The sequence below is a fragment of the Hemiscyllium ocellatum genome, chromosome 3, assembly GCF_020745735.1.
Source record: "Hemiscyllium ocellatum isolate sHemOce1 chromosome 3, sHemOce1.pat.X.cur, whole genome shotgun sequence".
Taxonomy (NCBI): domain Eukaryota; kingdom Metazoa; phylum Chordata; class Chondrichthyes; order Orectolobiformes; family Hemiscylliidae; genus Hemiscyllium; species Hemiscyllium ocellatum.
In genome coordinates, this window is record NC_083403.1 from 4,362,339 (window position 1) to 4,390,265 (window position 27,927).

The 27,927-nt window shown below is 51.9% G+C and overlaps 15 non-coding genes and 2 pseudogenes across 15 annotated transcripts; all 17 read left to right on the forward strand.

Moving 5' to 3' along the window:
* The first annotated feature begins 1,046 nt into the window (after positions 1-1,046).
* LOC132808780 (5S ribosomal RNA) lies at positions 1,047-1,165 on the forward strand. The gene has a single exon (XR_009642149.1). It is a non-coding gene; the product is annotated as a 5S ribosomal RNA (ribosomal RNA).
* Positions 1,166-2,700: 1,535 nt separating this feature from the next.
* On the forward strand, positions 2,701-2,809 carry LOC132808972 (5S ribosomal RNA; annotated as a pseudogene).
* Positions 2,810-4,338: 1,529 nt separating this feature from the next.
* On the forward strand, positions 4,339-4,447 carry LOC132808951 (5S ribosomal RNA; annotated as a pseudogene).
* A 1,545-nt stretch (positions 4,448-5,992) lies between these two features.
* Positions 5,993-6,111, forward strand: LOC132808698 (5S ribosomal RNA). The gene has a single exon (XR_009642138.1). It is a non-coding gene; the product is annotated as a 5S ribosomal RNA (ribosomal RNA).
* A 1,544-nt stretch (positions 6,112-7,655) lies between these two features.
* Positions 7,656-7,775, forward strand: LOC132808824 (5S ribosomal RNA). The gene has a single exon (XR_009642157.1). It is a non-coding gene; the product is annotated as a 5S ribosomal RNA (ribosomal RNA).
* Positions 7,776-9,310: 1,535 nt separating this feature from the next.
* Positions 9,311-9,429, forward strand: LOC132808384 (5S ribosomal RNA). The gene has a single exon (XR_009642077.1). It is a non-coding gene; the product is annotated as a 5S ribosomal RNA (ribosomal RNA).
* Positions 9,430-10,952: 1,523 nt separating this feature from the next.
* On the forward strand, positions 10,953-11,071 carry LOC132808556 (5S ribosomal RNA). The gene has a single exon (XR_009642117.1). It is a non-coding gene; the product is annotated as a 5S ribosomal RNA (ribosomal RNA).
* Positions 11,072-12,615: 1,544 nt separating this feature from the next.
* LOC132808394 (5S ribosomal RNA) lies at positions 12,616-12,734 on the forward strand. Its single transcript, XR_009642078.1, has one exon. It is a non-coding gene; the product is annotated as a 5S ribosomal RNA (ribosomal RNA).
* A 1,524-nt stretch (positions 12,735-14,258) lies between these two features.
* Positions 14,259-14,377, forward strand: LOC132808534 (5S ribosomal RNA). The gene has a single exon (XR_009642101.1). It is a non-coding gene; the product is annotated as a 5S ribosomal RNA (ribosomal RNA).
* Positions 14,378-15,921: 1,544 nt separating this feature from the next.
* On the forward strand, positions 15,922-16,040 carry LOC132808564 (5S ribosomal RNA). Its single transcript, XR_009642118.1, has one exon. It is a non-coding gene; the product is annotated as a 5S ribosomal RNA (ribosomal RNA).
* Positions 16,041-17,575: 1,535 nt separating this feature from the next.
* LOC132808575 (5S ribosomal RNA) lies at positions 17,576-17,694 on the forward strand. Its single transcript, XR_009642119.1, has one exon. It is a non-coding gene; the product is annotated as a 5S ribosomal RNA (ribosomal RNA).
* Positions 17,695-19,223: 1,529 nt separating this feature from the next.
* Positions 19,224-19,342, forward strand: LOC132808356 (5S ribosomal RNA). The gene has a single exon (XR_009642070.1). It is a non-coding gene; the product is annotated as a 5S ribosomal RNA (ribosomal RNA).
* A 1,536-nt stretch (positions 19,343-20,878) lies between these two features.
* LOC132808278 (5S ribosomal RNA) lies at positions 20,879-20,997 on the forward strand. Its single transcript, XR_009642055.1, has one exon. It is a non-coding gene; the product is annotated as a 5S ribosomal RNA (ribosomal RNA).
* A 1,520-nt stretch (positions 20,998-22,517) lies between these two features.
* Positions 22,518-22,636, forward strand: LOC132809905 (5S ribosomal RNA). The gene has a single exon (XR_009642627.1). It is a non-coding gene; the product is annotated as a 5S ribosomal RNA (ribosomal RNA).
* Positions 22,637-23,504: 868 nt separating this feature from the next.
* LOC132808883 (5S ribosomal RNA) lies at positions 23,505-23,623 on the forward strand. Its single transcript, XR_009642170.1, has one exon. It is a non-coding gene; the product is annotated as a 5S ribosomal RNA (ribosomal RNA).
* A 1,541-nt stretch (positions 23,624-25,164) lies between these two features.
* Positions 25,165-25,283, forward strand: LOC132808339 (5S ribosomal RNA). Its single transcript, XR_009642066.1, has one exon. It is a non-coding gene; the product is annotated as a 5S ribosomal RNA (ribosomal RNA).
* Positions 25,284-26,818: 1,535 nt separating this feature from the next.
* LOC132808347 (5S ribosomal RNA) lies at positions 26,819-26,937 on the forward strand. Its single transcript, XR_009642069.1, has one exon. It is a non-coding gene; the product is annotated as a 5S ribosomal RNA (ribosomal RNA).
* The last annotated feature ends 990 nt before the right edge of the window (positions 26,938-27,927 follow it).

Genomic DNA, 27,927 nt, shown 5'->3' on the forward strand with positions numbered 1-27,927 from the left:
ACAGTATTGAGAGGGCTTTTTGTTCATATGAAAACAGACGAGATTTCAGGCCAAAGTGGTCATATTTCCTAACGCCAGAGTGTCCAATCCTTTGATGATCTGAAATGTCTCAATCAGATCCCCTCTCAGTCTTCAAAGCTGAAGGGTAAACAAGCCCAGTCGCTCCAGTCTTTCAGTGTAAGGTAATCCCGCCAGTCCAGGAATTGACCTCATGAACCTACGCTGCATTCCCTCAATAGCCAGAATGTCTCTCCTAAAATCTGGAGAGCAGAACTGCACACAGTACTCCAGGTGTGGTCTCACCAGGGCCCTGTACAGCTGCAAAAGAACCTCTTTGCTTCTATACTCCATCCCTCTTGTTATGAAGGCCAGCATGCTATTAGCCTTCTTCACTACCTGCTGTACCTGCATGCTTACCTTCATTGAGTGGTGTACAGGAACCCCCAGATCTCTCTGTCCTGCCCCTTGACCTAAATTGATTCCATTTAGGTAGTAATCTGCCTTCCACCAAAGTGGGTAACCATTGATTTATCCACATTAAATTGCATCTGGCCACTCACCTAACTTGTCCAGGTCACCCTGTAATCTGCTAACATCCTGATGACATTTCACCCTGCCAGCCAGCTTAGTATCATCAGCAAATTTGCTAATGTTATGGCTAATAGCATCTTGTAGATGGTTAAGATATATGGTAAAAAGCTGCGGTGCCAGTAGTGATGCCTGCGGTACCCCCCTGGCCACTGCCTGCCATTGGGAAAGGGAGGCGTGGAGGAGTGCGGAAGGATGAGAGAATGCAGGCTGCAGCCTAATGAAGCAGGGGGAGGGCTTGCAGTTGGCCTGCGTGGGGATGTGGGAGACTACAGGAGCCTGGTGGGCAAGGGCTGGCTGAAAGGCAGCTGGAGGGACGGAGGGAGGGAAGCACGCACAGAGGAGGAAGAGCAAAGAGAAAAGAGAAAAAAAAAACAAAGGGGATAAAGAGAAAGAGCAGCAAAGAAAATGTGGCTGGCCAGCACGCCTTGAAGTAGGGAGAAAAGGAAGGGGCCGGTGCCTCCGGCCATACTAGTCTGAAAACGCCCGATCTCGTCTGATCTCGGAAGCTAAGTAGACTCAGGCCTGGTTAGTACTTGGATGGGAGACCGCCTGGGAATACCAGGTGCAGTAGGCTTTTTCCGCCAGCAGGGGCTGCTCAAGTCACCCCTCTGCACTTGTGTTGTGCCACGCAATGGAGCGGCAGGTTATTTTTGCTGCTGCTGCTGCTGCTGCTGCTGCTGTGCCGGCCATCAGTCGCCTGCAGGCACCAGACAGGGAGGGGAGGAGAGCGGAGCGCTGCCGAAATCAGCGAGAAAGACGGAAAGAAAGGGATTGGGGCTGCACGCTGTCTGAGGGTGGCAGTCAGGAAAGGAGGACAATAGGTGCAGGAGTTGGCCATTCTGCCTTTCGAGCCTGCACCACCATTCAATATGATCATGGCTGATCATCCTTAATCAGTATCCTGTTCCTGCCTTATCTCCGTAACCCTTGATTCCACTATCCTTGAGAGCTCTATGCAACTCTTTCTTAAATGAATCCAGAGACTGGGCCTCCACTGCCCTCTGGGGCAGAGCATTCCACACAGCCACCACTCTCTGGGTGAAGAAGTTTCTCCTCATCTCTGTCCTAAATGGTCTACCCCGTATTTTTAAGCAGTGTCCTCTGTTTCGGCACTCACCCAGCAGCGGAAACATGTTTCCTGCCGCCAGAGTGTCCAATCCTTTGATGATCTGAAATGTCTCAATCAGATCCCCTCTCAGTCTTCTAAACTCGAGGGTACACACAAGCCCAGTCGCTCCAGTCTTTCAGTGTAAGGTAATCCCGTCAGTCCAGGAATTGACCTGGTGAACCTACGCTGCATTCCCTCAATAGCCAGAATCAAATCTGGAGAGCAGAACTGCACACAGTACTCCAGGTGTGGTCTCACCAGGGCCCTGTACAGCTGCAAAAGAACCTCTTTGCTTCTATACTCCATCCCTCTTGTTATGAAGGCCAGCATGCTATTAGCCTTCTTCACTACCTGCTGTAGCTGCATGCTTACCTTCATTGAGTGGTGTACAGGAACCCCCAGATCTCTCTGTCCTGCCCCTTGACCTAAATTGATTCCATTTAGGTAGTAATCTGCCTTGCACCAAAGTGGGTAACCATTGATTTATCCACATTAAATTGCATCTGGCCACTCACCTAACTTGTCCAGGTCACCCTGTAATCTGCTAACATCCTGATGACATTTCACCCTGCCAGCCAGCTTAGTATCATCAGCAAATTTGCTAATGTTATGGCTAATAGCATCTTGTAGATGGTTAAGATATATGGTAAAAAGCTGCGGTGCCAGTAGTGATCCCTGCGGTACCCCCCTGGCCACTGCCTGCCATTGGGAAAGGGAGGCGTGGAGGAGTGCGGAAGGATGAGAGAATGCAGGCTGCAGCCTTATGAAGCAGGGGGAGGGCTTGCAGTTGGCCTGCGTGGGGATGTGGGAGACTACAGGAGCCTGGTGGGCAAGGGCTGGCTGAAAGGCAGCTGGAGGGACGGAGGGAGGGAAGCACGCACAGAGGAGGAAGAGCAAAGAGAAAAGAGAAAAAAAAAACAAAGGGGATAAAGAGAAAGAGCAGCAAAGAAAATGTGGCTGGCCAGCACACCTTGAAGTAGGGAGAAAAGGAAGGGGCCGGTGCCTACGGCCATACTAGTCTGAAAACGTCTGATCTCGGAAGCTAAGCAGACTCAGGCCTGGTTAGTACTTGGATGGGAGACCGCCTGGGAATACCAGGTGCAGTAGGCTTTTTCCGCCAGCAGGGGCTGCTCAAGTCACCCCTCTGCACTTGTGTTGTGCCACGCAATGGAGCGGCAGGTTATTTTTGCTGCTGCTGCTGCTGCTGCTGTGCCGGCCATCAGTCGCCTGCAGGCACCAGACAGGGAGGGGAGGAGAGCGGAGCGCTGCCGAAATCAGCGAGAAAGACGGAAAGAAAGGGATTGGGGCTGCACGCTGTCTGCGGGTGGCAGTCAGGAAAGGAGGACAATAGGTGCAGGAGTTGGCCATTCTGCCTTTCGAGCCTGCACCACCATTCAATATGATCATGGCTGATCATCCTTAATCAGTATCCTGTTCCTGCCTTATCTCCGTAACCCTTGATTCCACTATCCTTGAGAGCTCTATGCAACTCTTTCTTAAATGAATCCAGAGACTGGGCCTCCACTGCCCTCTGGGGCAGAGCATTCCACACAGCCACCACTCTCTGGGTGAAGAAGTTTCTCCTCATCTCTGTCCTAAATGGTCTACCCCGTATTTTTAAGCAGTGTCCTCTGTTTCGGCACTCACCCAGCAGCGGAAACATGTTTCCTGCCGCCAGAGTGTCCAATCCTTTGATGATCTGAAATGTCTCAATCAGATCCCCTCTCAGTCTTCTAAACTCGAGGGTACACACAAGCCCAGTCGCTCCAGTCTTTCAGTGTAAGGTAATCCCGCCAGTCCAGGAATTGACCTGGTGAACCTACGCTGCATTCCCTCAATAGCCAGAATCAAATCTGGAGAGCAGAACTGCACACAGTACTCCAGGTGTGGTCTCACCAGGGCCCTGTACAGCTGCAAAAGAACCTCTTTGCTTCTATACTCCAGCCCTCTTGTTATGAAGGCCAGCATGCTATTAGCCTTCTTCACTACCTGCTGTACCTGCATGCTTACCTTCATTGAGTGGTGTACAGGAACCCCCAGATCTCTCTGTCCTGCCCCTTGACCTAAATTGATTCCATTTAGGTAGTAATCTGCCTTGCACCAAAGTGGGTAACCATTGATTTATCCACATTAAATTGCATCTGGCCACTCACCTAACTTGTCCAGGTCACCCTGTAATCTGCTAACATCCTGATGACATTTCACCCTGCCAGCCAGCTTAGTATCATCAGCAAATTTGCTAATGTTATGGCTAATAGCATCTTGTAGATGGTTAAGATATATGGTAAAAAGCTGCGGTCCCAGTAGTGATCCCTGCGGTACCCCGCTGGCCACTGCCTGCCATTGGGAAAGGGAGGCGTGGAGGAGTGCGGAAGGATGAGAGAATGCAGGCTGCAGCCTTATGAAGCAGGGGGAGGGCTTGCAGTTGGCCTGCGTGGGGATGTGGGAGACTACAGGAGCCTGGTGGGCAAGGGCTGGCTGAAAGGCAGCTGGAGGGACGGAGGGAGGGAAGCACGCACAGAGGAGGAAGAGCAAAGAGAAAAGAGAAAAAAAAAACAAAGGGGATAAAGAGAAAGAGCAGCAAAGAAAATGTGGCTGGCCAGCACGCCTTGAAGTAGGGAGAAAAGGACAGGGCCGGTGCCTACGGCCATACTAGTCTGAAAACATCTGATCTCGGAAGCTAAGCAGACTCAGGCCTGGTTAGTACTTGGATGGGAGACCGCCTGGGAATACCAGGTGCAGTAGGCTTTTTCCGCCAGCAGGGGCTGCTCAAGTCACCCCTCTGCACTTGTGTTGTGCCACGCAATGGAGCGGCAGGTTATTTTTGCTGCTGCTGCTGCTGCTGCTGCTGCTGCTGCTGCTGCTGCCGGCCATCAGTCGCCTGCAGGCACCAGACAGGGAGGGGAGGAGAGCGGAGCGCTGCCGAAATCAGCGAGAAAGACGGAAAGAAAGGGATTGGGGCTGCACGCTGTCTGAGGGTGGCAGTCAGGAAAGGAGGACAATAGGTGCAGGAGTTGGCCATTCTGCCTTTCGAGCCTGCACCACCATTCAATATGATCATGGCTGATCATCCTTAATCAGTATCCTGTTCCTGCCTTATCTCCGTAACCCTTGATTCCACTATCCTTGAGAGCTCTATGCAACTCTTTCTTAAATGAATCCAGAGACTGGGCCTCCACTGCCCTCTGGGGCAGAGCATTCCACACAGCCACCACTCTCTGGGTGAAGAAGTTTCTCCTCATCTCTGTCCTAAATGGTCTACCCCGTATTTTTAAGCAGTGTCCTCTGTTTCGGCACTCACCCAGCAGCGGAAACATGTTTCCTGCCGCCAGAGTGTCCAATCCTTTGATGATCTGAAATGTCTCAATCAGATCCCCTCTCAGTCTTCTAAACTCGAGGGTACACACAAGCCCAGTCGCTCCAGTCTTTCAGTGTAAGGTAATCCCGTCAGTCCAGGAATTGACCTGGTGAACCTACGCTGCATTCCCTCAATAGCCAGAATCAAATCTGGAGAGCAGAACTGCACACAGTACTCCAGGTGTGGTCTCACCAGGGCCCTGTACAGCTGCAAAAGAACCTCTTTGCTTCTATACTCCATCCCTCTTGTTATGAAGGCCAGCATGCTATTAGCCTTCTTCACTACCTGCTGTAGCTGCATGCTTACCTTCATTGAGTGGTGTACAGGAACCCCCAGATCTCTCTGTCCTGCCCCTTGAGCTAAATTGATTCCATTTAGGTAGTAATCTGCCTTGCACCAAAGTGGGTAACCATTGATTTATCCACATTAAATTGCATCTGGCCACTCACCTAACTTGTCCAGGTCACCCTGTAATCTGCTAACATCCTGATGACATTTCACCCTGCCAGCCAGCTTAGTATCATCAGCAAATTTGCTAATGTTATGGCTAATAGCATCTTGTAGATGGTTAAGATATATGGTAAAAAGCTGCGGTGCCAGTAGTGATCCCTGCGGTACCCCCCTGGCCACTGCCTGCCATTGGGAAAGGGAGGCGTGGAGGAGTGCGGAAGGATGAGAGAATGCAGGCTGCAGCCTTATGAAGCAGGGGGAGGGCTTGCAGTTGGCCTGCGTGGGGATGTGGGAGACTACAGGAGCCTGGTGGGCAAGGGCTGGCTGAAAGGCAGCTGGAGGGACGGAGGGAGGGAAGCACGCACAGAGGAGGAAGAGCAAAGAGAAAAGAGAAAAAAAAAACAAAGGGGATAAAGAGAAAGAGCAGCAAAGAAAATGTGGCTGGCCAGCACGCCTTGAAGTAGGGAGAAAAGGAAGGGGCCGGTGCCTACGGCCATACTAGTCTGAAAATGCCCGATCTCGTCTGATCTCAGAAGCTAAGCAGACTCAGGCCTGGTTAGTACTTGGATGGGAGACCGCCTGGGAATACCAGGTGCAGTAGGCTTTTTCCGCCAGCAGGGGCTGCTCAAGTCACCCCTCTGCACTTGCGTTGTGCCACGCAATGGAGCGGCAGGTTATTTTTGCTGCTGCTGCTGCTGCTGCTGCTGCTGCTGCTGCTGTGCCGGCCATCAGTCGCCTGCAGGCACCAGACAGGGAGGGGAGGAGAGCGGAGCGCTGCCGAAATCAGCGAGAAAGACGGAAAGAAAGGGATTGGGGCTGCACGCTGTCTGAGGGTGGCAGTCAGGAAAGGAGGACAATAGGTGCAGGAGTTGGCCATTCTGCCTTTCGAGCCTGCACCACCATTCAATATGATCATGGCTGATCATCCTTAATCAGTATCCTGTTCCTGCCTTATCTCCGTAACCCTTGATTCCACTATCCTTGAGAGCTCTATGCAACTCTTTCTTAAATGAATCCAGAGACTGGGCCTCCACTGCCCTCTGGGGCAGAGCATTCCACACAGCCACCACTCTCTGGGTGAAGAAGTTTCTCCTCATCTCTGTCCTAAATGGTCTACCCCGTATTTTTAAGCAGTGTCCTCTGTTTCGGCACTCACCCAGCAGCGGAAACATGTTTCCTGCCGCCAGAGTGTCCAATCCTTTGATGATCTGAAATGTCTCAATCAGATCCCCTCTCAGTCTTCTAAACTCGAGGGTACACACAAGCCCAGTCGCTCCAGTCTTTCAGTGTAAGGTAATCCCGCCAGTCCAGGAATTGACCTGGTGAACCTACGCTGCATTCCCTCAATAGCCAGAATCAAATCTGGAGAGCAGAACTGCACACAGTACTCCAGGTGTGGTCTCACCAGGGCCCTGTACAGCTGCAAAAGAACCTCTTTGCTTCTATACTCCATCCCTCTTGTTATGAAGGCCAGCATGCTATGAGCCTTCTTCACTACCTGCTGTACCTGCATGCTTACCTTCATTGAGTGGTGTACAGGAACCCCCAGATCTCTCTGTCCTGCCCCTTGACCTAAATTGATTCCATTTAGGTAGTAATCTGCCTTGCACCAAAGTGGGTAACCATTGATTTATCCACATTAAATTGCATCTGGCCACTCACCTAACTTGTCCAGGTCACCCTGTAATCTGCTAACATCCTGATGACATTTCACCCTGCCAGCCAGCTTAGTATCATCAGCAAATTTGCTAATGTTATGGCTAATAGCATCTTGTAGATGGTTAAGATATATGGTAAAAAGCTGCGGTCCCAGTAGTGATCCCTGCGGTACCCCCCTGGCCACTGCCTGCCATTGGGAAAGGGAGGCGTGGAGGAGTGCGGAAGGATGAGAGAATGCAGGCTGCAGCCTTATGAAGCAGGGGGAGGGCTTGCAGTTGGCCTGCGTGGGGATGTGGGAGACTACAGGAACCTGGTGGGCAAGGGCTGGCTGAAAGGCAGCTGGAGGGACGGAGGGAGGGAAGCACGCACAGAGGAGGAAGAGCAAAGAGAAAAGAGAAAAAAAAAACAAAGGGGATAAAGAGAAAGAGCAGCAAAGAAAATGTGGCTGGCCAGCACGCCTTGAAGTAGGGAGAAAAGGAAGGGGCCGGTGCCTACGGCCATACTAGTCTGAAAACGCCCGATCTCGTCTGATCTCGGAAGCTAAGCAGACTCAGGCCTGGTTAGTACTTGGATGGAGTGACTGCCTGGGAATACCAGGTGCAGTAGGCTTTTTCCGCCAGCAGGGGCTGCTCAAGTCACCCCTCTGCACTTGTGTTGTGCCACGCAATGGAGCGGCAGGTTATTTTTGCTGCTGCTGCTGCTGCTGCTGCTGCTGTGCCGGCCATCAGTCGCCTGCAGGCACCAGACAGGGAGGGGAGGAGAGCGGAGCGCTGCCGAAATCAGCGAGAAAGACGGAAAGAAAGGGATTGGGGCTGCACGCTGTCTGAGGGTGGCAGTCAGGAAAGGAGGACAATAGGTGCAGGAGTTGGCCATTCTGCCTTTCGAGCCTGCACCACCATTCAATATGATCATGGCTGATCATCCCTAATCAGTATCCTGTTCCTGCCTTATCTCCGTAACCCTTGATTCCACTATCCTTGAGAGCTCTATGCAACTCTTTCTTAAATGAATCCAGAGACTGGGCCTCCACTGCCCTCTGGGGCAGAGCATTCCACACAGCCACCACTCTCTGGGTGAAGAAGTTTCTCCTCATCTCTGTCCTAAATGGTCTACCCCGTATTTTTAAGCAGTGTCCTCTGTTTCGGCACTCACCCAGCAGCGGAAACATGTTTCCTGCCGCCAGAGTGTCCAATCCTTTGATGATCTGAAATGTCTCAATCAGATCCCCTCTCAGTCTTCTAAACTCGAGGGTACACACAAGCCCAGTCGCTCCAGTCTTTCAGTGTAAGGTAATCCCGCCAGTCCAGGAATTGACCTGGTGAACCTACGCTGCATTCCCTCAATAGCCAGAATCAAATCTGGAGAGCAGAACTGCACACAGTACTCCAGGTGTGGTCTCACCAGGGCCCTGTACAGCTGCAAAAGAACCTCTTTGCTTCTATACTCCATCCCTCTTGTTATGAAGGCCAGCATGCTATGAGCCTTCTTCACTACCTGCTGTACCTGCATGCTTACCTTCATTGAGTGGTGTACAGGAACCCCCAGATCTCTCTGTCCTGCCCCTTGACCTAAATTGATTCCATTTAGGTAGTAATCTGCCTTGCACCAAAGTGGGTAACCATTGATTTATCCACATTAAATTGCATCTGGCCACTCACCTAACTTGTCCAGGTCACCCTGTAATCTGCTAACATCCTGATGACATTTCACCCTGCCAGCCAGCTTAGTATCATCAGCAAATTTGCTAATGTTATGGCTAATAGCATCTTGTAGATGGTTAAGATATATGGTAAAAAGCTGCGGTGCCAGTAGTGATCCCTGCGGTACCCCCCTGGCCACTGCCTGCCATTGGGAAAGGGAGGCGTGGAGGAGTGCGGAAGGATGAGAGAATGCAGGCTGCAGCCTTATGAAGCAGGGGGAGGGCTTGCAGTTGGCCTGCGTGGGGATGTGGGAGACTACAGGAGCCTGGTGGGCAAGGGCTGGCTGAAAGGCAGCTGGAGGGACGGAGGGAGGGAAGCACGCACAGAGGAGGAAGAGCAAAGAGAAAAGAGAAAAAAAAAACAAAGGGGATAAAGAGAAAGAGCAGCAAAGAAAATGTGGCTGGCCAGCACGCCTTGAAGTAGGGAGAAAAGGAAGGGGCCGGTGCCTACGGCCATACTAGTCTGAAAACGCCTGATCTCGTCTGATCTCAGAAGCTAAGCAGACTCAGGCCTGGTTAGTACTTGGATGGGAGTCCGCCTGGGAATACCAGGTGCAGTAGGCTTTTTCCGCCAGCAGGGGCTGCTCAAGTCACCCCTCTGCACTTGTGTTGTGCCACGCAATGGAGCGGCAGGTTATTTTTGCTGCTGCTGCTGCTGTGCCGGCCATCAGTCGCCTGCAGGCACCAGACAGGGAGGGGAGGAGAGCGGAGCGCTGCCGAAATCAGCGAGAAAGACGGAAAGAAAGGGATTGGGGCTGCACGCTGTCTGAGGGTGGCAGTCAGGAAAGGAGGACAATAGGTGCAGGAGTTGGCCATTCTGCCTTTCGAGCCTGCACCACCATTCAATATGATCATGGCTGATCATCCTTAATCAGTATCCTGTTCCTGCCTTATCTCCGTAACCCTTGATTCCACTATCCTTGAGAGCTCTATGCAACTCTTTCTTAAATGAATCCAGAGACTGGGCCTCCACTGCCCTCTGGGGCAGAGCATTCCACACAGCCACCACTCTCTGGGTGAAGAAGTTTCTCCTCATCTCTGTCCTAAATGGTCTACCCCGTATTTTTAAGCAGTGTCCTCTGTTTCGGCACTCACCCAGCAGCGGAAACATGTTTCCTGCCGCCAGAGTGTCCAATCCTTTGATGATCTGAAATGTCTCAATCAGATCCCCTCTCAGTCTTCTAAACTCGAGGGTACACACAAGCCCAGTCGCTCCAGTCTTTCAGTGTAAGGTAATCCCGCCAGTCCAGGAATTGACCTGGTGAACCTACGCTGCATTCCCTCAATAGCCAGAATCAAATCTGGAGAGCAGAACTGCACACAGTACTCCAGGTGTGGTCTCACCAGGGCCCTGTACAGCTGCAAAAGAACCTCTTTGCTTCTATACTCCATCCCTCTTGTTATGAAGGCCAGCATGCTATTAGCCTTCTTCACTACCTGCTGTACCTGCATGCTTACCTTCATTGAGTGGTGTACAGGAACCCCCAGATCTCTCTGTCCTGCCCCTTGACCTAAATTGATTCCATTTAGGTAGTAATCTGCCTTGCACCAAAGTGGGTAACCATTGATTTATCCACATTAAATTGCATCTGGCCACTCACCTAACTTGTCCAGGTCACCCTGTAATCTGCTAACATCCTGATGACATTTCACCCTGCCAGCCAGCTTAGTATCATCAGCAAATTTGCTAATGTTATGGCTAATAGCATCTTGTAGATGGTTAAGATATATGGTAAAAAGCTGCGGTCCCAGTAGTGATCCCTGCGGTACCCCCCTGGCCACTGCCTGCCATTGGGAAAGGGAGGCGTGGAGGAGTGCGGAAGGATGAGAGAATGCAGGCTGCAGCCTTATGAAGCAGGGGGAGGGCTTGCAGTTGGCCTGCGTGGGGATGTGGGAGACTACAGGAGCCTGGTGGGCAAGGGCTGGCTGAAAGGCAGCTGGAGGGACGGAGGGAGGGAAGCACGCACAGAGGAGGAAGAGCAAAGAGAAAAGAGAAAAAAAAAACAAAGGGGATAAAGAGAAAGAGCAGCAAAGAAAATGTGGCTGGCCAGCACGCCTTGAAGTAGGGAGAAAAGGAAGGGGCCAGTGCCTACGGCCATACTAGTCTGAAAACGCCCGATCTCGTCTGATCTCGGAAACTAAGCAGACTCAGGCCTGGTTAGTACTTGGATGGGAGACCGCCTGGGAATACCAGGTGCAGTAGGCTTTTTCCGCCAGCAGGGGCTGCTCAAGTCACCCCTCTGCACTTGTGTTGTGCCACGCAATGGAGCGGCAGGTTATTTTTGCTGCTGCTGCTGCTGCTGCTGCTGCTGCTGCTGCTGTGCCGGCCATCAGTCGCCTGCAGGCACCAGACAGGGAGGGGAGGAGAGCGGAGCGCTGCCGAAATCAGCGAGAAAGACGGAAAGAAAGGGATTGGGGCTGCACGCTGTCTGAGGGTGGCAGTCAGGAAAGGAGGACAATAGGTGCAGGAGTTGGCCATTCTGCCTTTCGAGCCTGCACCACCATTCAATATGATCATGGCTGATCATCCCTAATCAGTATCCTGTTCCTGCCTTATCTCCGTAACCCTTGATTCCACTATCCTTGAGAGCTCTATGCAACTCTTTCTTAAATGAATCCAGAGACTGGGCCTCCACTGCCCTCTGGGGCAGAGCATTCCACACAGCCACCACTCTCTGGGTGAAGAAGTTTCTCCTCATCTCTGTCCTAAATGGTCTACCCCGTATTTTTAAGCAGTGTCCTCTGTTTCGGCACTCACCCAGCAGCGGAAACATGTTTCCTGCCGCCAGAGTGTCCAATCCTTTGATGATCTGAAATGTCTCAATCAGATCCCCTCTCAGTCTTCTAAACTCAAGGGTACACACAAGCCCAGTCGCTCCAGTCTTTCAGTGTAAGGTAATCCCGCCAGTCCAGGAATTGACCTGGTGAACCTACGCTGCATTCCCTCAATAGCCAGAATCAAATCTGGAGAGCAGAACTGCACACAGTACTCCAGGTGTGGTCTCACCAGGGCCCTGTACAGCTGCAAAAGAACCTCTTTGCTTCTATACTCCATCCCTCTTGTTATGAAGGCCAGCATGCTATGAGCCTTCTTCACTACCTGCTGTACCTGCATGCTTACCTTCATTGAGTGGTGTACAGGAACCCCCAGATCTCTCTGTCCTGCCCCTTGACCTAAATTGATTCCATTTAGGTAGTAATCTGCCTTGCACCAAAGTGGGTAACCATTGATTTATCCACATTAAATTGCATCTGGCCACTCACCTAACTTGTCCAGGTCACCCTGTAATCTGCTAACATCCTGATGACATTTCACCCTGCCAGCCAGCTTAGTATCATCAGCAAATTTGCTAATGTTATGGCTAATAGCATCTTGTAGATGGTTAAGATATATGGTAAAAAGCTGCGGTGCCAGTAGTGATCCCTGCGGTACCCCCCTGGCCACTGCCTGCCATTGGGAAAGGGAGGCGTGGAGGAGTGCGGAAGGATGAGAGAATGCAGGCTGCAGCCTTATGAAGCAGGGGGAGGGCTTGCAGTTGGCCTGCGTGGGGATGTGGGAGACTACAGGAGCCTGGTGGGCAAGGGCTGGCTGAAAGGCAGCTGGAGGGACGGAGGGAGGGAAGCACGCACAGAGGAGGAAGAGCAAAGAGAAAAGAGAAAAAAAAAACAAAGGGGATAAAGAGAAAGAGCAGCAAAGAAAATGTGGCTGGCCAGCACGCCTTGAAGTAGGGAGAAAAGGAAGGGGCCGGTGCCTACGGCCATACTAGTCTGAAAACGCCTGATCTCGTCTGATCTCAGAAGCTAAGCAGACTCAGGCCTGGTTAGTACTTGGATGGGAGTCCGCCTGGGAATACCAGGTGCAGTAGGCTTTTTCCGCCAGCAGGGGCTGCTCAAGTCACCCCTCTGCACTTGTGTTGTGCCACGCAATGGAGCGGCAGGTTATTTTTGCTGCTGCTGCTGCTGCTGCCGGCCATCAGTCGCCTGCAGGCACCAGACAGGGAGGGGAGGAGAGCGGAGCGCTGCCGAAATCAGCGAGAAAGACGGAAAGAAAGGGATTGGGGCTGCACGCTGTCTGAGGGTGGCAGTCAGGAAAGGAGGACAATAGGTGCAGGAGTTGGCCATTCTGCCTTTCGAGCCTGCACCACCATTCAATATGATCATGGCTGATCATCCTTAATCAGTATCCTGTTCCTGCCTTATCTCCGTAACCCTTGATTCCACTATCCTTGAGAGCTCTATGCAACTCTTTCTTAAATGAATCCAGAGACTGGGCCTCCACTGCCCTCTGGGGCAGAGCATTCCACACAGCCACCACTCTCTGGGTGAAGAAGTTTCTCCTCATCTCTGTCCTAAATGGTCTACCCCGTATTTTTAAGCAGTGTCCTCTGTTTCGGCACTCACCCAGCAGCGGAAACATGTTTCCTGCCGCCAGAGTGTCCAATCCTTTGATGATCTGAAATGTCTCAATCAGATCCCCTCTCAGTCTTCTAAACTCGAGGGTACACACAAGCCCAGTCGCTCCAGTCTTTCAGTGTAAGGTAATCCCGCCAGTCCAGGAATTGACCTGGTGAACCTACGCTGCATTCCCTCAATAGCCAGAATCAAATCTGGAGAGCAGAACTGCACACAGTACTCCAGGTGTGGTCTCACCAGGGCCCTGTACAGCTGCAAAAGAACCTCTTTGCTTCTATACTCCATCCCTCTTGTTATGAAGGCCAGCATGCTATTAGCCTTCTTCACTACCTGCTGTACCTGCATGCTTACCTTCATTGAGTGGTGTACAGGAACCCCCAGATCTCTCTGTCCTGCCCCTTGACCTAAATTGATTCCATTTAGGTAGTAATCTGCCTTGCACCAAAGTGGGTAACCATTGATTTATCCACATTAAATTGCATCTGGCCACTCACCTAACTTGTCCAGGTCACCCTGTAATCTGCTAACATCCTGATGACATTTCACCCTGCCAGCCAGCTTAGTATCATCAGCAAATTTGCTAATGTTATGGCTAATAGCATCTTGTAGATGGTTAAGATATATGGTAAAAAGCTGCGGTGCCAGTAGTGATCCCTGCGGTACCCCCCTGGCCACTGCCTGCCATTGGGAAAGGGAGGCGTGGAGGAGTGCGGAAGGATGAGAGAATGCAGGCTGCAGCCTTATGAAGCAGGGGGAGGGCTTGCAGTTGGCCTGCGTGGGGATGTGGGAGACTACAGGAGCCTGGTGGGCAAGGGCTGGCTGAAAGGCAGCTGGAGGGACGGAGGGAGGGAAGCACGCACAGAGGAGGAAGAGCAAAGAGAAAAGAGAAAAAAAAAACAAAGGGGATAAAGAGAAAGAGCAGCAAAGAAAATGTGGCTGGCCAGCACGCCTTGAAGTAGGGAGAAAAGGAAGGGGCCAGTGCCTACGGCCATACTAGTCTGAAAACGCCCGATCTCGTCTGATCTCAGAAGCTAAGCAGACTCAGGCCTGGTTAGTACTTGGATGGGAGACCGCCTGGGAATACCAGGTGCAGTAGGCTTTTTCCGCCAGCAGGGGCTGCTCAAGTCACCCCTCTGCACTTGTGTTGTGCCACGCAATGGAGCGGCAGGTTATTTTTGCTGCTGCTGCTGCTGCTGCTGCTGCTGCTGCTGCTGTGCCGGCCATCAGTCGCCTGCAGGCACCAGACAGGGAGGGGAGGAGAGCGGAGCGCTGCCGAAATCAGCGAGAAAGACGGAAAGAAAGGGATTGGGGCTGCACGCTGTCTGAGGGTGGCAGTCAGGAAAGGAGGACAATAGGTGCAGGAGTTGGCCATTCTGCCTTTCGAGCCTGCACCACCATTCAATATGATCATGGCTGATCATCCCTAATCAGTATCCTGTTCCTGCCTTATCTCCGTAACCCTTGATTCCACTATCCTTGAGAGCTCTATGCAACTCTTTCTTAAATGAATCCAGAGACTGGGCCTCCACTGCCCTCTGGGGCAGAGCATTCCACACAGCCACCACTCTCTGGGTGAAGAAGTTTCTCCTCATCTCTGTCCTAAATGGTCTACCCCGTATTTTTAAGCAGTGTCCTCTGTTTCGGCACTCACCCAGCAGCGGAAACATGTTTCCTGCCGCCAGAGTGTCCAATCCTTTGATGATCTGAAATGTCTCAATCAGATCCCCTCTCAGTCTTCTAAACTCGAGGGTACACACAAGCCCAGTCGCTCCAGTCTTTCAGTGTAAGGTAATCCCGCCAGTCCAGGAATTGACCTGGTGAACCTACGCTGCATTCCCTCAATAGCCAGAATCAAATCTGGAGAGCAGAACTGCACACAGTACTCCAGGTGTGGTCTCACCAGGGCCCTGTACAGCTGCAAAAGAACCTCTTTGCTTCTATACTCCATCCCTCTTGTTATGAAGGCCAGCATGCTATGAGCCTTCTTCACTACCTGCTGTACCTGCATGCTTACCTTCATTGAGTGGTGTACAGGAACCCCCAGATCTCTCTGTCCTGCCCCTTGACCTAAATTGATTCCATTTAGGTAGTAATCTGCCTTGCACCAAAGTGGGTAACCATTGATTTATCCACATTAAATTGCATCTGGCCACTCACCTAACTTGTCCAGGTCACCCTGTAATCTGCTAACATCCTGATGACATTTCACCCTGGCAGCCAGCTTAGTATCATCAGCAAATTTGCTAATGTTATGGCTAATAGCATCTTGTAGATGGTTAAGATATATGGTAAAAAGCTGCGGTGCCAGTAGTGATCCCTGCGGTACCCCCCTGGCCACTGCCTGCCATTGGGAAAGGGAGGCGTGGAGGAGTGCGGAAGGATGAGAGAATGCAGGCTGCAGCCTTATGAAGCAGGGGGAGGGCTTGCAGTTGGCCTGCGTGGGGATGTGGGAGACTACAGGAGCCTGGTGGGCAAGGGCTGGCTGAAAGGCAGCTGGAGGGACGGAGGGAGGGAAGCACGCACAGAGGAGGAAGAGCAAAGAGAAAAGAGAAAAAAAAAACAAAGGGGATAAAGAGAAAGAGCAGCTAAGAAAATGTCACTGGCCAGCACGCCTTGAAGTAGGGAGAAAAGGAAGGGGCCGGAGCCTACGGCCATACTAGTCTGAAAATGCCCGATCTCGTCTGATCTCGGAAGCTAAGCAGACTCAGGCCTGTTTAGTACTTGGATGGGAGACCGCCTGGGAATACCAGGTGCAGTAGGCTTTATCCGCCAGCAGGGGCTGCTCAAGTCACTCCTCTGCACTTGTGTTGTGCCACGCAATGGAGCGGCAGGTTATTTTTGCTGCTGCTGCTGCTGCTGCTGCTGCTGTGCCGGCCATCAGTCGCCTGCAGGCACCAGACAGGGAGGGGAGGAGAGCGGAGCGCTGCCGAAATCAGCGAGAAAGACGGAAAGAAAGGGATTGGGGCTGCACGCTGTCTGAGGGTGGCAGTCAGGAAAGGAGGACAATAGGTGCAGGAGTTGGCCATTCTGCCTTTCGAGCCTGCACCACCATTCAATATGATCATGGCTGATCATCCCTAATCAGTATCCTGTTCCTGCCTTATCTCCGTAACCCTTGATTCCACTATCCTTGAGAGCTCTATGCAACTCTTTCTTAAATGAATCCAGAGACTGGGCCTCCACTGCCCTCTGGGGCAGAGCATTCCACACAGCCACCACTCTCTGGGTGAAGAAGTTTCTCCTCATCTCTGTCCTAAATGGTCTACCCCGTATTTTTAAGCAGTGTCCTCTGTTTCGGCACTCACCCAGCAGCGGAAACATGTTTCCTGCCGCCAGAGTGTCCAATCCTTTGATGATCTGAAATGTCTCAATCAGATCCCCTCTCAGTCTTCTAAACTCAAGGGTACACACAAGCCCAGTCGCTCCAGTCTTTCAGTGTAAGGTAATCCCGCCAGTCCAGGAATTGACCTGGTGAACCTACGCTGCATTCCCTCAATAGCCAGAATCAAATCTGGAGAGCAGAACTGCACACAGTACTCCAGGTGTGGTCTCACCAGGGCCCTGTACAGCTGCAAAAGAACCTCTTTGCTTCTATACTCCATCCCTCTTGTTATGAAGGCCAGCATGCTATGAGCCTTCTTCACTACCTGCTGTACCTGCATGCTTACCTTCATTGAGTGGTGTACAGGAACCCCCAGATCTCTCTGTCCTGCCCCTTGACCTAAATTGATTCCATTTAGGTAGTAATCTGCCTTGCACCAAAGTGGGTAACCATTGATTTATCCACATTAAATTGCATCTGGCCACTCACCTAACTTGTCCAGGTCACCCTGTAATCTGCTAACATCCTGATGACATTTCACCCTGGCAGCCAGCTTAGTATCATCAGCAAATTTGCTAATGTTATGGCTAATAGCATCTTGTAGATGGTTAAGATATATGGTAAAAAGCTGCGGTGCCAGTAGTGATCCCTGCGGTACCCCCCTGGCCACTGCCTGCCATTGGGAAAGGGAGGCGTGGAGGAGTGCGGAAGGATGAGAGAATGCAGGCTGCAGCCTTATGAAGCAGGGGGAGGGCTTGCAGTTGGCCTGCGTGGGGATGTGGGAGACTACAGGAGCCTGGTGGGCAAGGGCTGGCTGAAAGGCAGCTGGAGGGACGGAGGGAGGGAAGCACGCACAGAGGAGGAAGAGCAAAGAGAAAAGAGAAAAAAAAAACAAAGGGGATAAAGAGAAAGAGCAGCTAAGAAAATGTCACTGGCCAGCACGCCTTGAAGTAGGGAGAAAAGGAAGGGGCCGGAGCCTACGGCCATACTAGTCTGAAAATGCCCGATCTCGTCTGATCTCGGAAGCTAAGCAGACTCAGGCCTGTTTAGTACTTGGATGGGAGACCGCCTGGGAATACCAGGTGCAGTAGGCTTTATCCGCCAGCAGGGGCTGCTCAAGTCACTCCTCTGCACTTGTGTTGTGCCACGCAATGGAGCGGCAGGTTATTTTTGCTGCTGCTGCTGCTGCTGCTGTGCCGGCCATCAGTCGCCTGCAGGCACCAGACAGGGAGGGGAGGAGAGCGGAGCGCTGCCGAAATCAGCGAGAAAGATGGAAAGAAAGGGATTGGGGCTGCACGCTGTCTGCGGGTGGCAGTCAGGAAAGGAGGACAATAGGTGCAGGAGTTGGCCATTCTGCCTTTCGAGCCTGCACCACCATTCAATATGATCATGGCTGATCATCCTTAATCAGTATCCTGTTCCTGCCTTATCTCCGTAACCCTTGATTCCACTATCCTTGAGAGCTCTATGCAACTCTTTCTTAAATGAATCCAGAGACTGGGCCTCCACTGCCCTCTGGGGCAGAGCATTCCACACAGCCACCACTCTCTGGGTGAAGAAGTTTCTCCTCATCTCTGTCCTAAATGGTCTACCCCGTATTTTTAAGCAGTGTCCTCTGTTTCGGCACTCACCCAGCAGCGGAAACATGTTTCCTGCCGCCAGAGTGTCCAATCCTTTGATGATCTGAAATGTCTCAATCAGATCCCCTCTCAGTCTTCTAAACTCGAGGGTACACACAAGCCCAGTCGCTCCAGTCTTTCAGTGTAAGGTAATCCCGCCAGTCCAGGAATTGACCTGGTGAACCTACGCTGCATTCCCTCAATAGCCAGAATCAAATCTGGAGAGCAGAACTGCACACAGTACTCCAGGTGTGGTCTCACCAGGGCCCTGTACAGCTGCAAAAGAACCTCTTTGCTTCTATACTCCATCCCTCTTGTTATGAAGGCCAGCATGCTATTAGCCTTCTTCACTACCTGCTGTACCTGCATGCTTACCTTCATTGAGTGGTGTACAGGAACCCCCAGATCTCTCTGTCCTGCCCCTTGACCTAAATTGATTCCATTTAGGTAGTAATCTGCCTTGCACCAAAGTGGGTAACCATTGATTTATCCACATTAAATTGCATCTGGCCACTCACCTAACTTGTCCAGGTCACCCTGTAATCTGCTAACATCCTGATGACATTTCACCCTGGCAGCCAGCTTAGTATCATCAGCAAATTTGCTAATGTTATGGCTAATAGCATCTTGTAGATGGTTAAGATATATGGTAAAAAGCTGCGGTGCCAGTAGTGATCCCTGCGGTACCCCCCTGGCCACTGCCTGCCATTGGGAAAGGGAGGCGTGGAGGAGTGCGGAAGGATGAGAGAATGCAGGCTGCAGCCTTATGAAGCAGGGGGAGGGCTTGCAGTTGGCCTGCGTGGGGATGTGGGAGACTACAGGAGCCTGGTGGGCAAGGGCTGGCTGAAAGGCAGCTGGAGGGACGGAGGGAGGGAAGCACGCACAGAGGAGGAAGAGCAAAGAGAAAAGAGAAAAAAAAAACAAAGGGGATAAAGAGAAAGAGCAGCAAAGAAAATGTGGCTGGCCAGCACGCCTTGAAGTAGGGAGAAAAGGAAGGGGCCAGTGCCTACGGCCATACTAGTCTGAAAACGCCCGATCTCGTCTGATCTCGGAAGCTAAGCAGACTCAGGCCTGTTTAGTACTTGGATGGGAGACCGCCTGGGAATACCAGGTGCAGTAGGCTTTTTCCGCCAGCAGGGGCTGCTCAAGTCACTCCTCTGCACTTGTGTTGTGCCACGCAATGGAGCGGCAGGTTATTTTTGCTGCTGCTGCTGCTGCTGCTGCTGCTGCTGCCGGCCATCAGTCGCCTGCAGGCACCAGACAGGGAGGGGAGGAGAGCGGAGCGCTGCCGAAATCAGCGAGAAAGATGGAAAGAAAGGGATTGGGGCTGCACGCTGTCTGCGGGTGGCAGTCAGGAAAGGAGGACAATAGGTGCAGGAGTTGGCCATTCTGCCTTTCGAGCCTGCACCACCATTCAATATGATCATGGCTGATCATCCTTAATCAGTATCCTGTTCCTGCCTTATCTCCGTAACCCTTGATTCCACTATCCTTGAGAGCTCTATGCAACTCTTTCTTAAATGAATCCAGAGACTGGGCCTCCACTGCCCTCTGGGGCAGAGCATTCCACACAGCCACCACTCTCTGGGTGAAGAAGTTTCTCCTCATCTCTGTCCTAAATGGTCTACCCCGTATTTTTAAGCAGTGTCCTCTGTTTCGGCACTCACCCAGCAGCGGAAACATGTTTCCTGCCGCCAGAGTGTCCAATCCTTTGATGATCTGAAATGTCTCAATCAGATCCCCTCTCAGTCTTCTAAACTCGAGGGTACACACAAGCCCAGTCGCTCCAGTCTTTCAGTGTAAGGTAATCCCGCCAGTCCAGGAATTGACCTGGTGAACCTACGCTGCATTCCCTCAATAGCCAGAATCAAATCTGGAGAGCAGAACTGCACACAGTACTCCAGGTGTGGTCTCACCAGGGCCCTGTACAGCTGCAAAAGAACCTCTTTGCTTCTATACTCCATCCCTCTTGTTATGAAGGCCAGCATGCTATTAGCCTTCTTCACTACCTGCTGTACCTGCATGCTTACCTTCATTGAGTGGTGTACAGGAACCCCCAGATCTCTCTGTCCTGCCCCTTGACCTAAATTGATTCCATTTAGGTAGTAATCTGCCTTGCACCAAAGTGGGTAACCATTGATTTATCCACATTAAATTGCATCTGGCCACTCACCTAACTTGTCCAGGTCACCCTGTAATCTGCTAACATCCTGATGACATTTCACCCTGGCAGCCAGCTTAGTATCATCAGCAAATTTGCTAATGTTATGGCTAATAGCATCTTGTAGATGGTTAAGATATATGGTAAAAAGCTGCGGTGCCAGTAGTGATCCCTGCGGTACCCCCCTGGCCACTGCCTGCCATTGGGAAAGGGAGGCGTGGAGGAGTGCGGAAGGATGAGAGAATGCAGGCTGCAGCCTTATGAAGCAGGGGGAGGGCTTGCAGTTGGCCTGCGTGGGGATGTGGGAGACTACAGGAGCCTGGTGGGCAAGGGCTGGCTGAAAGGCAGCTGGAGGGACGGAGGGAGGGAAGCACGCACAGAGGAGGAAGAGCAAAGAGAAAAGAGAAAAAAAAAACAAAGGGGATAAAGAGAAAGAGCAGCAAAGAAAATGTGGCTGGCCAGCACGCCTTGAAGTAGGGAGAAAAGGAAGGGGCCGGTGCCTACGGCCATACTAGTCTGAAAACGCCCGATCTCGTTTGATCTCGGAAGCTAAGCAGACTCAGGCCTGGTTAGTACTTGGGTGGGAGACCGCCTGGGAATACCAGGTGCAGTAGGCTTTTTCCGCCAGCAGGGGCTGCTCAAGTCACCCCTCTGCACTTGTGTTGTGCCACGCAATGGAGCGGCAGGTTATTTTTGCTGCTGCTGCTGCTGCTGCTGCTGCTGCTGCTGCTGCTGCTGCTGCTGCTGCTGCTGCTGTGCCGGCCATCAGTCGCCTGCAGGCACCAGACAGGGAGGGGAGGAGAGCGGAGCGCTGCCGAAATCAGCGAGAAAGACGGAAAGAAAGGGATTGGGGCTGCACGCTGTCTGCGGGTGGCAGTCAGGAAAGGAGGACAATAGGTGCAGGAGTTGGCCATTCTGCCTTTCGAGCCTGCACCACCATTCAATATGATCATGGCTGATCATCCTTAATCAGTATCCTGTTCCTGCCTTATCTCCGTAACCCTTGATTCCACTATCCTTGAGAGCTCTATGCAACTCTTTCTTAAATGAATCCAGAGACTGGGCCTCCACTGCCCTCTGGGGCAGAGCATTCCACACAGCCACCACTCTCTGGGTGAAGAAGTTTCTCCTCATCTCTGTCCTAAATGGTCTACCCCGTATTTTTCCTGCCGCCAGAGTGTCCAATCCTTTGATGATCTGAAATGTCTCAATCAGATCCCCTCTCAGTCTTCTAAACTCGAGGTTACACACAAGCCCAGTCGCTCCAGTCTTTCAGTGTAATGTAATCCCGCCAGTCCAGGAATTGACCTGGTGAACCTACGCTGCATTCCCTCAATAGCCAGAATCAAATCTGGAGAGCAGAACTGCACACAGTACTCCAGGTGTGGTCTCACCAGGGCCCTGTACAGCTGCAAAAGAACCTCTTTGCTTCTATACTCCATCCCTCTTGTTATGAAGGCCAGCATGCTATTAGCCTTCTTCACTACCTGCTGTACCTGCATGCTTACCTTCATTGAGTGGTGTACAGGAACCCCCAGATCTCTCTGTCCTGCCCCTTGACCTAAATTGATTCCATTTAGGTAGTAATCTGCCTTGCACCAAAGTGGGTAACCATTGATTTATCCACATTAAATTGCATCTGGCCACTCACCTAACTTGTCCAGGTCCCCCTGTAATCTGCTAACATCCTGATGACATTTCACCCTGCCAGCCAGCTTAGTATCATCAGCAAATTTGCTAATGTTATGGCTAATAGCATCTTGTAGATGGTTAAGATATATGGTAAAAAGCTGCGGTCCCAGTAGTGATCCCTGCGGTACCCCCCTGGCCACTGCATGCCATTGGGAAAGGGAGGCGTGGAGGAGTGCGGAAGGATGAGAGAATGCAGGCTGCAGCCTTATGAAGCAGGGGGAGGGCTTGCAGTTGGCCTGCGTGGGGATGTGGGAGACTACAGGAGCCTGGTGGGCAAGGGCTGGCTGAAAGGCAGCTGGAGGGACGGAGGGAGGGAAGCACGCACAGAGGAGGAAGAGCAAAGAGAAAAGAGAAAAAAAAAACAAAGGGGATAAAGAGAAAGAGCAGCAAAGAAAATGTGGCTGGCCAGCACGCCTTGAAGTAGGGAGAAAAGGAAGGGGCCGGTGCCTACGGCCATACTAGTCTGAAAACGCCCGATCTCGTTTGATCTCGGAAGCTAAGCAGACTCAGGCCTGGTTAGTACTTGGATGGGAGACCGCCTGGGAATACCAGGTGCAGTAGGCTTTTTCCGCCAGCAGGGGCTGCTCAAGTCACTCCTCTGCACTTGTGTTGTGCCACGCAATGGAGCGGCAGGTTATTTTTGCTGCTGCTGCTGCTGCTGCTGCTGTGCCGGCCATCAGTCGCCTGCAGGCACCAGACAGGGAGGGGAGGAGAGCGGAGCGCTGCCGAAATCAGCGAGAAAGACGGAAAGAAAGGGATTGGGGCTGCACGCTGTCTGCGGGTGGCAGTCAGGAAAGGAGGACAATAGGTGCAGGAGTTGGCCATTCTGCCTTTCGAGCCTGCACCACCATTCAATATGATCATGGCTGATCATCCTTAATCAGTATCCTGTTCCTGCCTTATCTCCGTAACCCTTGATTCCACTATCCTTGAGAGCTCTATGCAACTCTTTCTTAAATGAATCCAGAGACTGGGCCTCCACTGCCCTCTGGGGCAGAGCATTCCACACAGCCACCACTCTCTGGGTGAAGAAGTTTCTCCTCATCTCTGTCCTAAATGGTCTACCCCGTATTTTTAAGCAGTGTCCTCTGTTTCGGCACTCACCCAGCAGCGGAAACATGTTTCCTGCCGCCAGAGTGTCCAATCCTTTGATGATCTGAAATGTCTCAATCAGATCCCCTCTCAGTCTTCTAAACTCGAGGGTACACACAAGCCCAGTCGCTCCAGTCTTTCAGTGTAAGGTAATCCCGCCAGTCCAGGAATTGACCTGGTGAACCTACGCTGCATTCCCTCAATAGCCAGAATCAAATCTGGAGAGCAGAACTGCACACAGTACTCCAGGTGTGGTCTCACCAGGGCCCTGAACAGCTGCAAAAGAACCTCTTTGCTTCTATACTCCATCCCTCTTGTTATGAAGGCCGGCATGCTATTAGCCTTCTTCACTACCTGTCTGAACACCCCCGATCTCATCTGATCTCGGAAGCTAAGCAGACTCAGGCCTGGTTAGTACTTGGATGGGAGACCGCCTGGGAATACCAGGTGCAGTAGGCTTTTTCCGCCAGCAGGGGCTGCTCAAGTCACCCCTCTGCACTTGTGTTGTGCCACGCAATGGAGCGGCAGGTTATTTTTGCTGCTGCTGCTGCTGCTGCTGCTGCTGCTGCTGTGCCGGCCATCAGTCGCCTGCAGGCACCAGACAGGGAGGGGAGGAGAGCGGAGCGCTGCCGAAATCAGCGAGAAAGACGGAAAGAAAGGGATTGGGGCTGCACGCTGTCTGAGGGTGGCAGTCAGGAAAGGAGGACAATAGGTGCAGGAGTTGGCCATTCTGCCTTTCGAGCCTGCACCACCATTCAATATGATCATGGCTGATCATCCTTAATCAGTATCCTGTTCCTGCCTTATCTCCGTAACCCTTGATTCCACTATCCTTGAGAGCTCTATGCAACTCTTTCTTAAATGAATCCAGAGACTGGGCCTCCACTGCCCTCTGGGGCAGAGCATTCCACACAGCCACCACTCTCTGGGTGAAGAAGTTTCTCCTCATCTCTGTCCTAAATGGTCTACCCCGTATTTTTAAGCAGTGTCCTCTGTTTCGGCACTCACCCAGCAGCGGAAACATGTTTCCTGCCGCCAGAGTGTCCAATCCTTTGATGATCTGAAATGTCTCAATCAGATCCCCTCTCAGTCTTCTAAACTCGAGGGTACACACAAGCCCAGTCGCTCCAGTCTTTCAGTGTAAGGTAATCCCGCCAGTCCAGGAATTGACCTGGTGAACCTACGCTGCATTCCCTCAATAGCCAGAATCAAATCTGGAGAGCAGAACTGCACACAGTACTCCAGGTGTGGTCTCACCAGGGCCCTGTACAGCTGCAAAAGAACCTCTTTGCTTCTATACTCCATCCCTCTTGTTATGAAGGCCAGCATGCTATTAGCCTTCTTCACTACCTGCTGTACCTGCATGCTTACCTTCATTGAGTGGTGTACAGGAACCCCCAGATCTCTCTGTCCTGCCCCTTGACCTAAATTGATTCCATTTAGGTAGTAATCTGCCTTGCACCAAAGTGGGTAACCATTGATTTATCCACATTAAATTGCATCTGGCCACTCACCTAACTTGTCCAGGTCACCCTGTAATCTGCTAACATCCTGATGACATTTCACCCTGCCAGCCAGCTTAGTATCATCAGCAAATTTGCTAATGTTATGGCTAATAGCATCTTGTAGATGGTTAAGATATATGGTAAAAAGCTGCGGTGCCAGTAGTGATCCCTGCGGTACCCCCCTGGCCACTGCCTGCCATTGGGAAAGGGAGGCGTGGAGGAGTGCGGAAGGATGAGAGAATGCAGGCTGCAGCCTTATGAAGCAGGGGGAGGGCTTGCAGTTGGCCTGCGTGGGGATGTGGGAGACTACAGGAGCCTGGTGGGCAAGGGCTGGCTGAAAGGCAGCTGGAGGGACGGAGGGAGGGAAGCACGCACAGAGGAGGAAGAGCAAAGAGAAAAGAGAAAAAAAAAACAAAGGGGATAAAGAGAAAGAGCAGCAAAGAAAATGTGGCTGGCCAGCACGCCTTGAAGTAGGGAGAAAAGGAAGGGGCCGGTGCCTACGGCCATACTAGTCTGAAAACGCCCGATCTCGTCTGATCTCGGAAGCTAAGCAGACTCAGGCCTGGTTAGTACTTGGATGGGAGTCCGCCTGGGAATACCAGGTGCAGTAGGCTTTTTCCGCCAGCAGGGACTGCTCAAGTCACCCCTCTGCACTTGTGTTGTGCCACGCAATGGAGCGGCAGGTTATTTTTGCTGCTGCTGCTGCTGCTGCTGCTGCTGTGCCGGCCATCAGTCGCCTGCAGGCACCAGACAGGGAGGGGAGGAGAGCGGAGCGCTGCCGAAATCAGCGAGAAAGACGGAAAGAAAGGGATTGGGGCTGCACGCTGTCTGCGGGTGGCAGTCAGGAAAGGAGGACAATAGGTGCAGGAGTTGGCCATTCTGCCTTTCGAGCCTGCACCACCATTCAATATGATCATGGCTGATCATCCTTAATCAGTATCCTGTTCCTGCCTTATCTCCGTAACCCTTGATTCCACTATCCTTGAGAGCTCTATGCAACTCTTTCTTAAATGAATCCAGAGACTGGGCCTCCACTGCCCTCTGGGGCAGAGCATTCCACACAGCCACCACTCTCTGGGTGAAGAAGTTTCTCCTCATCTCTGTCCTAAATGGTCTACCCCGTATTTTTAAGCAGTGTCCTCTGTTTCGGCACTCACCCAGCAGCGGAAACATGTTTCCTGCCGCCAGAGTGTCCAATCCTTTGATGATCTGAAATGTCTCAATCAGATCCCCTCTCAGTCTTCTAAACTCGAGGGTACACACAAGCCCAGTCGCTCCAGTCTTTCAGTGTAAGGTAATCCCGCCAGTCCAGGAATTGACCTGGTGAACCTACGCTGCATTCCCTCAATAGCCAGAATCAAATCTGGAGAGCAGAACTGCACACAGTACTCCAGGTGTGGTCTCACCAGGGCCCTGTACAGCTGCAAAAGAACCTCTTTGCTTCTATACTCCATCCCTCTTGTTATGAAGGCCAGCATGCTATTAGCCTTCTTCACTACCTGCTGTACCTGCATGCTTACCTTCATTGAGTGGTGTACAGGAACCCCCAGATCTCTCTGTCCTGCCCCTTGACCTAAATTGATTCCATTTAGGTAGTAATCTGCCTTGCACCAAAGTGGGTAACCATTGATTTATCCACATTAAATTGCATCTGGCCACTCACCTAACTTGTCCAGGTCACCCTGTAATCTGCTAACATCCTGATGACATTTCACCCTGCCAGCCAGCTTAGTATCATCAGCAAATTTGCTAATGTTATGGCTAATAGCATCTTGTAGATGGTTAAGATATATGGTAAAAAGCTGTGGTGCCAGTAGTGATCCCTGCGGTACCCCCCTGGCCACTGCCTGCCATTGGGAAAGGGAGGCGTGGAGGAGTGCGGAAGGATGAGAGAATGCAGGCTGCAGCCTTATGAAGCAGGGGGAGGGCTTGCAGTTGGCCTGCGTGGGGATGTGGGAGACTACAGGAGCCTGGTGGGCAAGGGCTGGCTGAAAGGCAGCTGGAGGGACGGAGGGAGGGAAGCACGCACAGAGGAGGAAGAGCAAAGAGAAAAGAGAAAAAAAAAACAAAGGGGATAAAGAGAAAGAGCAGCAAAGAAAATGTGGCTGGCCAGCACTCCTTGAAGTAGGGAGAAAAGGAAGGGGTCGGTGCCTACGGCCATACTAGTCTGAAAACGCCCGATCTCGTCTGATCTCGGAAGCTAAGCAGACTCAGGCCTGGTTAGTACTTGGATGGGAGTCCGCCTGGGAATACCAGGTGCAGTAGGCTTTTTCCGCCAGCAGGGACTGCTCAAGTCACCCCTCTGCACTTGTGTTGTGCCACGCAATGGAGCGGCAGGTTATTTTTGCTGCTGCTGCTGCTGCTGCTGCTGCTGTGCCGGCCATCAGTCGCCTGCAGGCACCAGACAGGGAGGGGAGGAGAGCGGAGCGCTGCCGAAATCAGCGAGAAAGACGGAAAGAAAGGGATTGGGGCTGCACGCTGTCTGCGGGTGGCAGTCAGGAAAGGAGGACAATAGGTGCAGGAGTTGGCCATTCTGCCTTTCGAGCCTGCACCACCATTCAATATGATCATGGCTGATCATCCTTAATCAGTATCCTGTTCCTGCCTTATCTCCGTAACCCTTGATTCCACTATCCTTGAGAGCTCTATGCAACTCTTTCTTAAATGAATCCAGAGACTGGGCCTCCACTGCCCTCTGGGGCAGAGCATTCCACACAGCCACCACTCTCTGGGTGAAGAAGTTTCTCCTCATCTCTGTCCTAAATGGTCTACCCCGTATTTTTAAGCAGTGTCCTCTGTTTCGGCACTCACCCAGCAGCGGAAACATGTTTCCTGCCGCCAGAGTGTCCAATCCTTTGATGATCTGAAATGTCTCAATCAGATCCCCTCTCAGTCTTCTAAACTCGAGGGTACACACAAGCCCAGTCGCTCCAGTCTTTCAGTGTAAGGTAATCCCGCCAGTCCAGGAATTGACCTGGTGAACCTACGCTGCATTCCCTCAATAGCCAGAATCAAATCTGGAGAGCAGAACTGCACACAGTACTCCAGGTGTGGTCTCACCAGGGCCCTGTACAGCTGCAAAAGAACCTCTTTGCTTCTATACTCCATCCCTCTTGTTATGAAGGCCAGCATGCTATTAGCCTTCTTCACTACCTGCTGTACCTGCATGCTTACCTTCATTGAGTGGTGTACAGGAACCCCCAGATCTCTCTGTCCTGCCCCTTGACCTAAATTGATTCCATTTAGGTAGTAATCTGC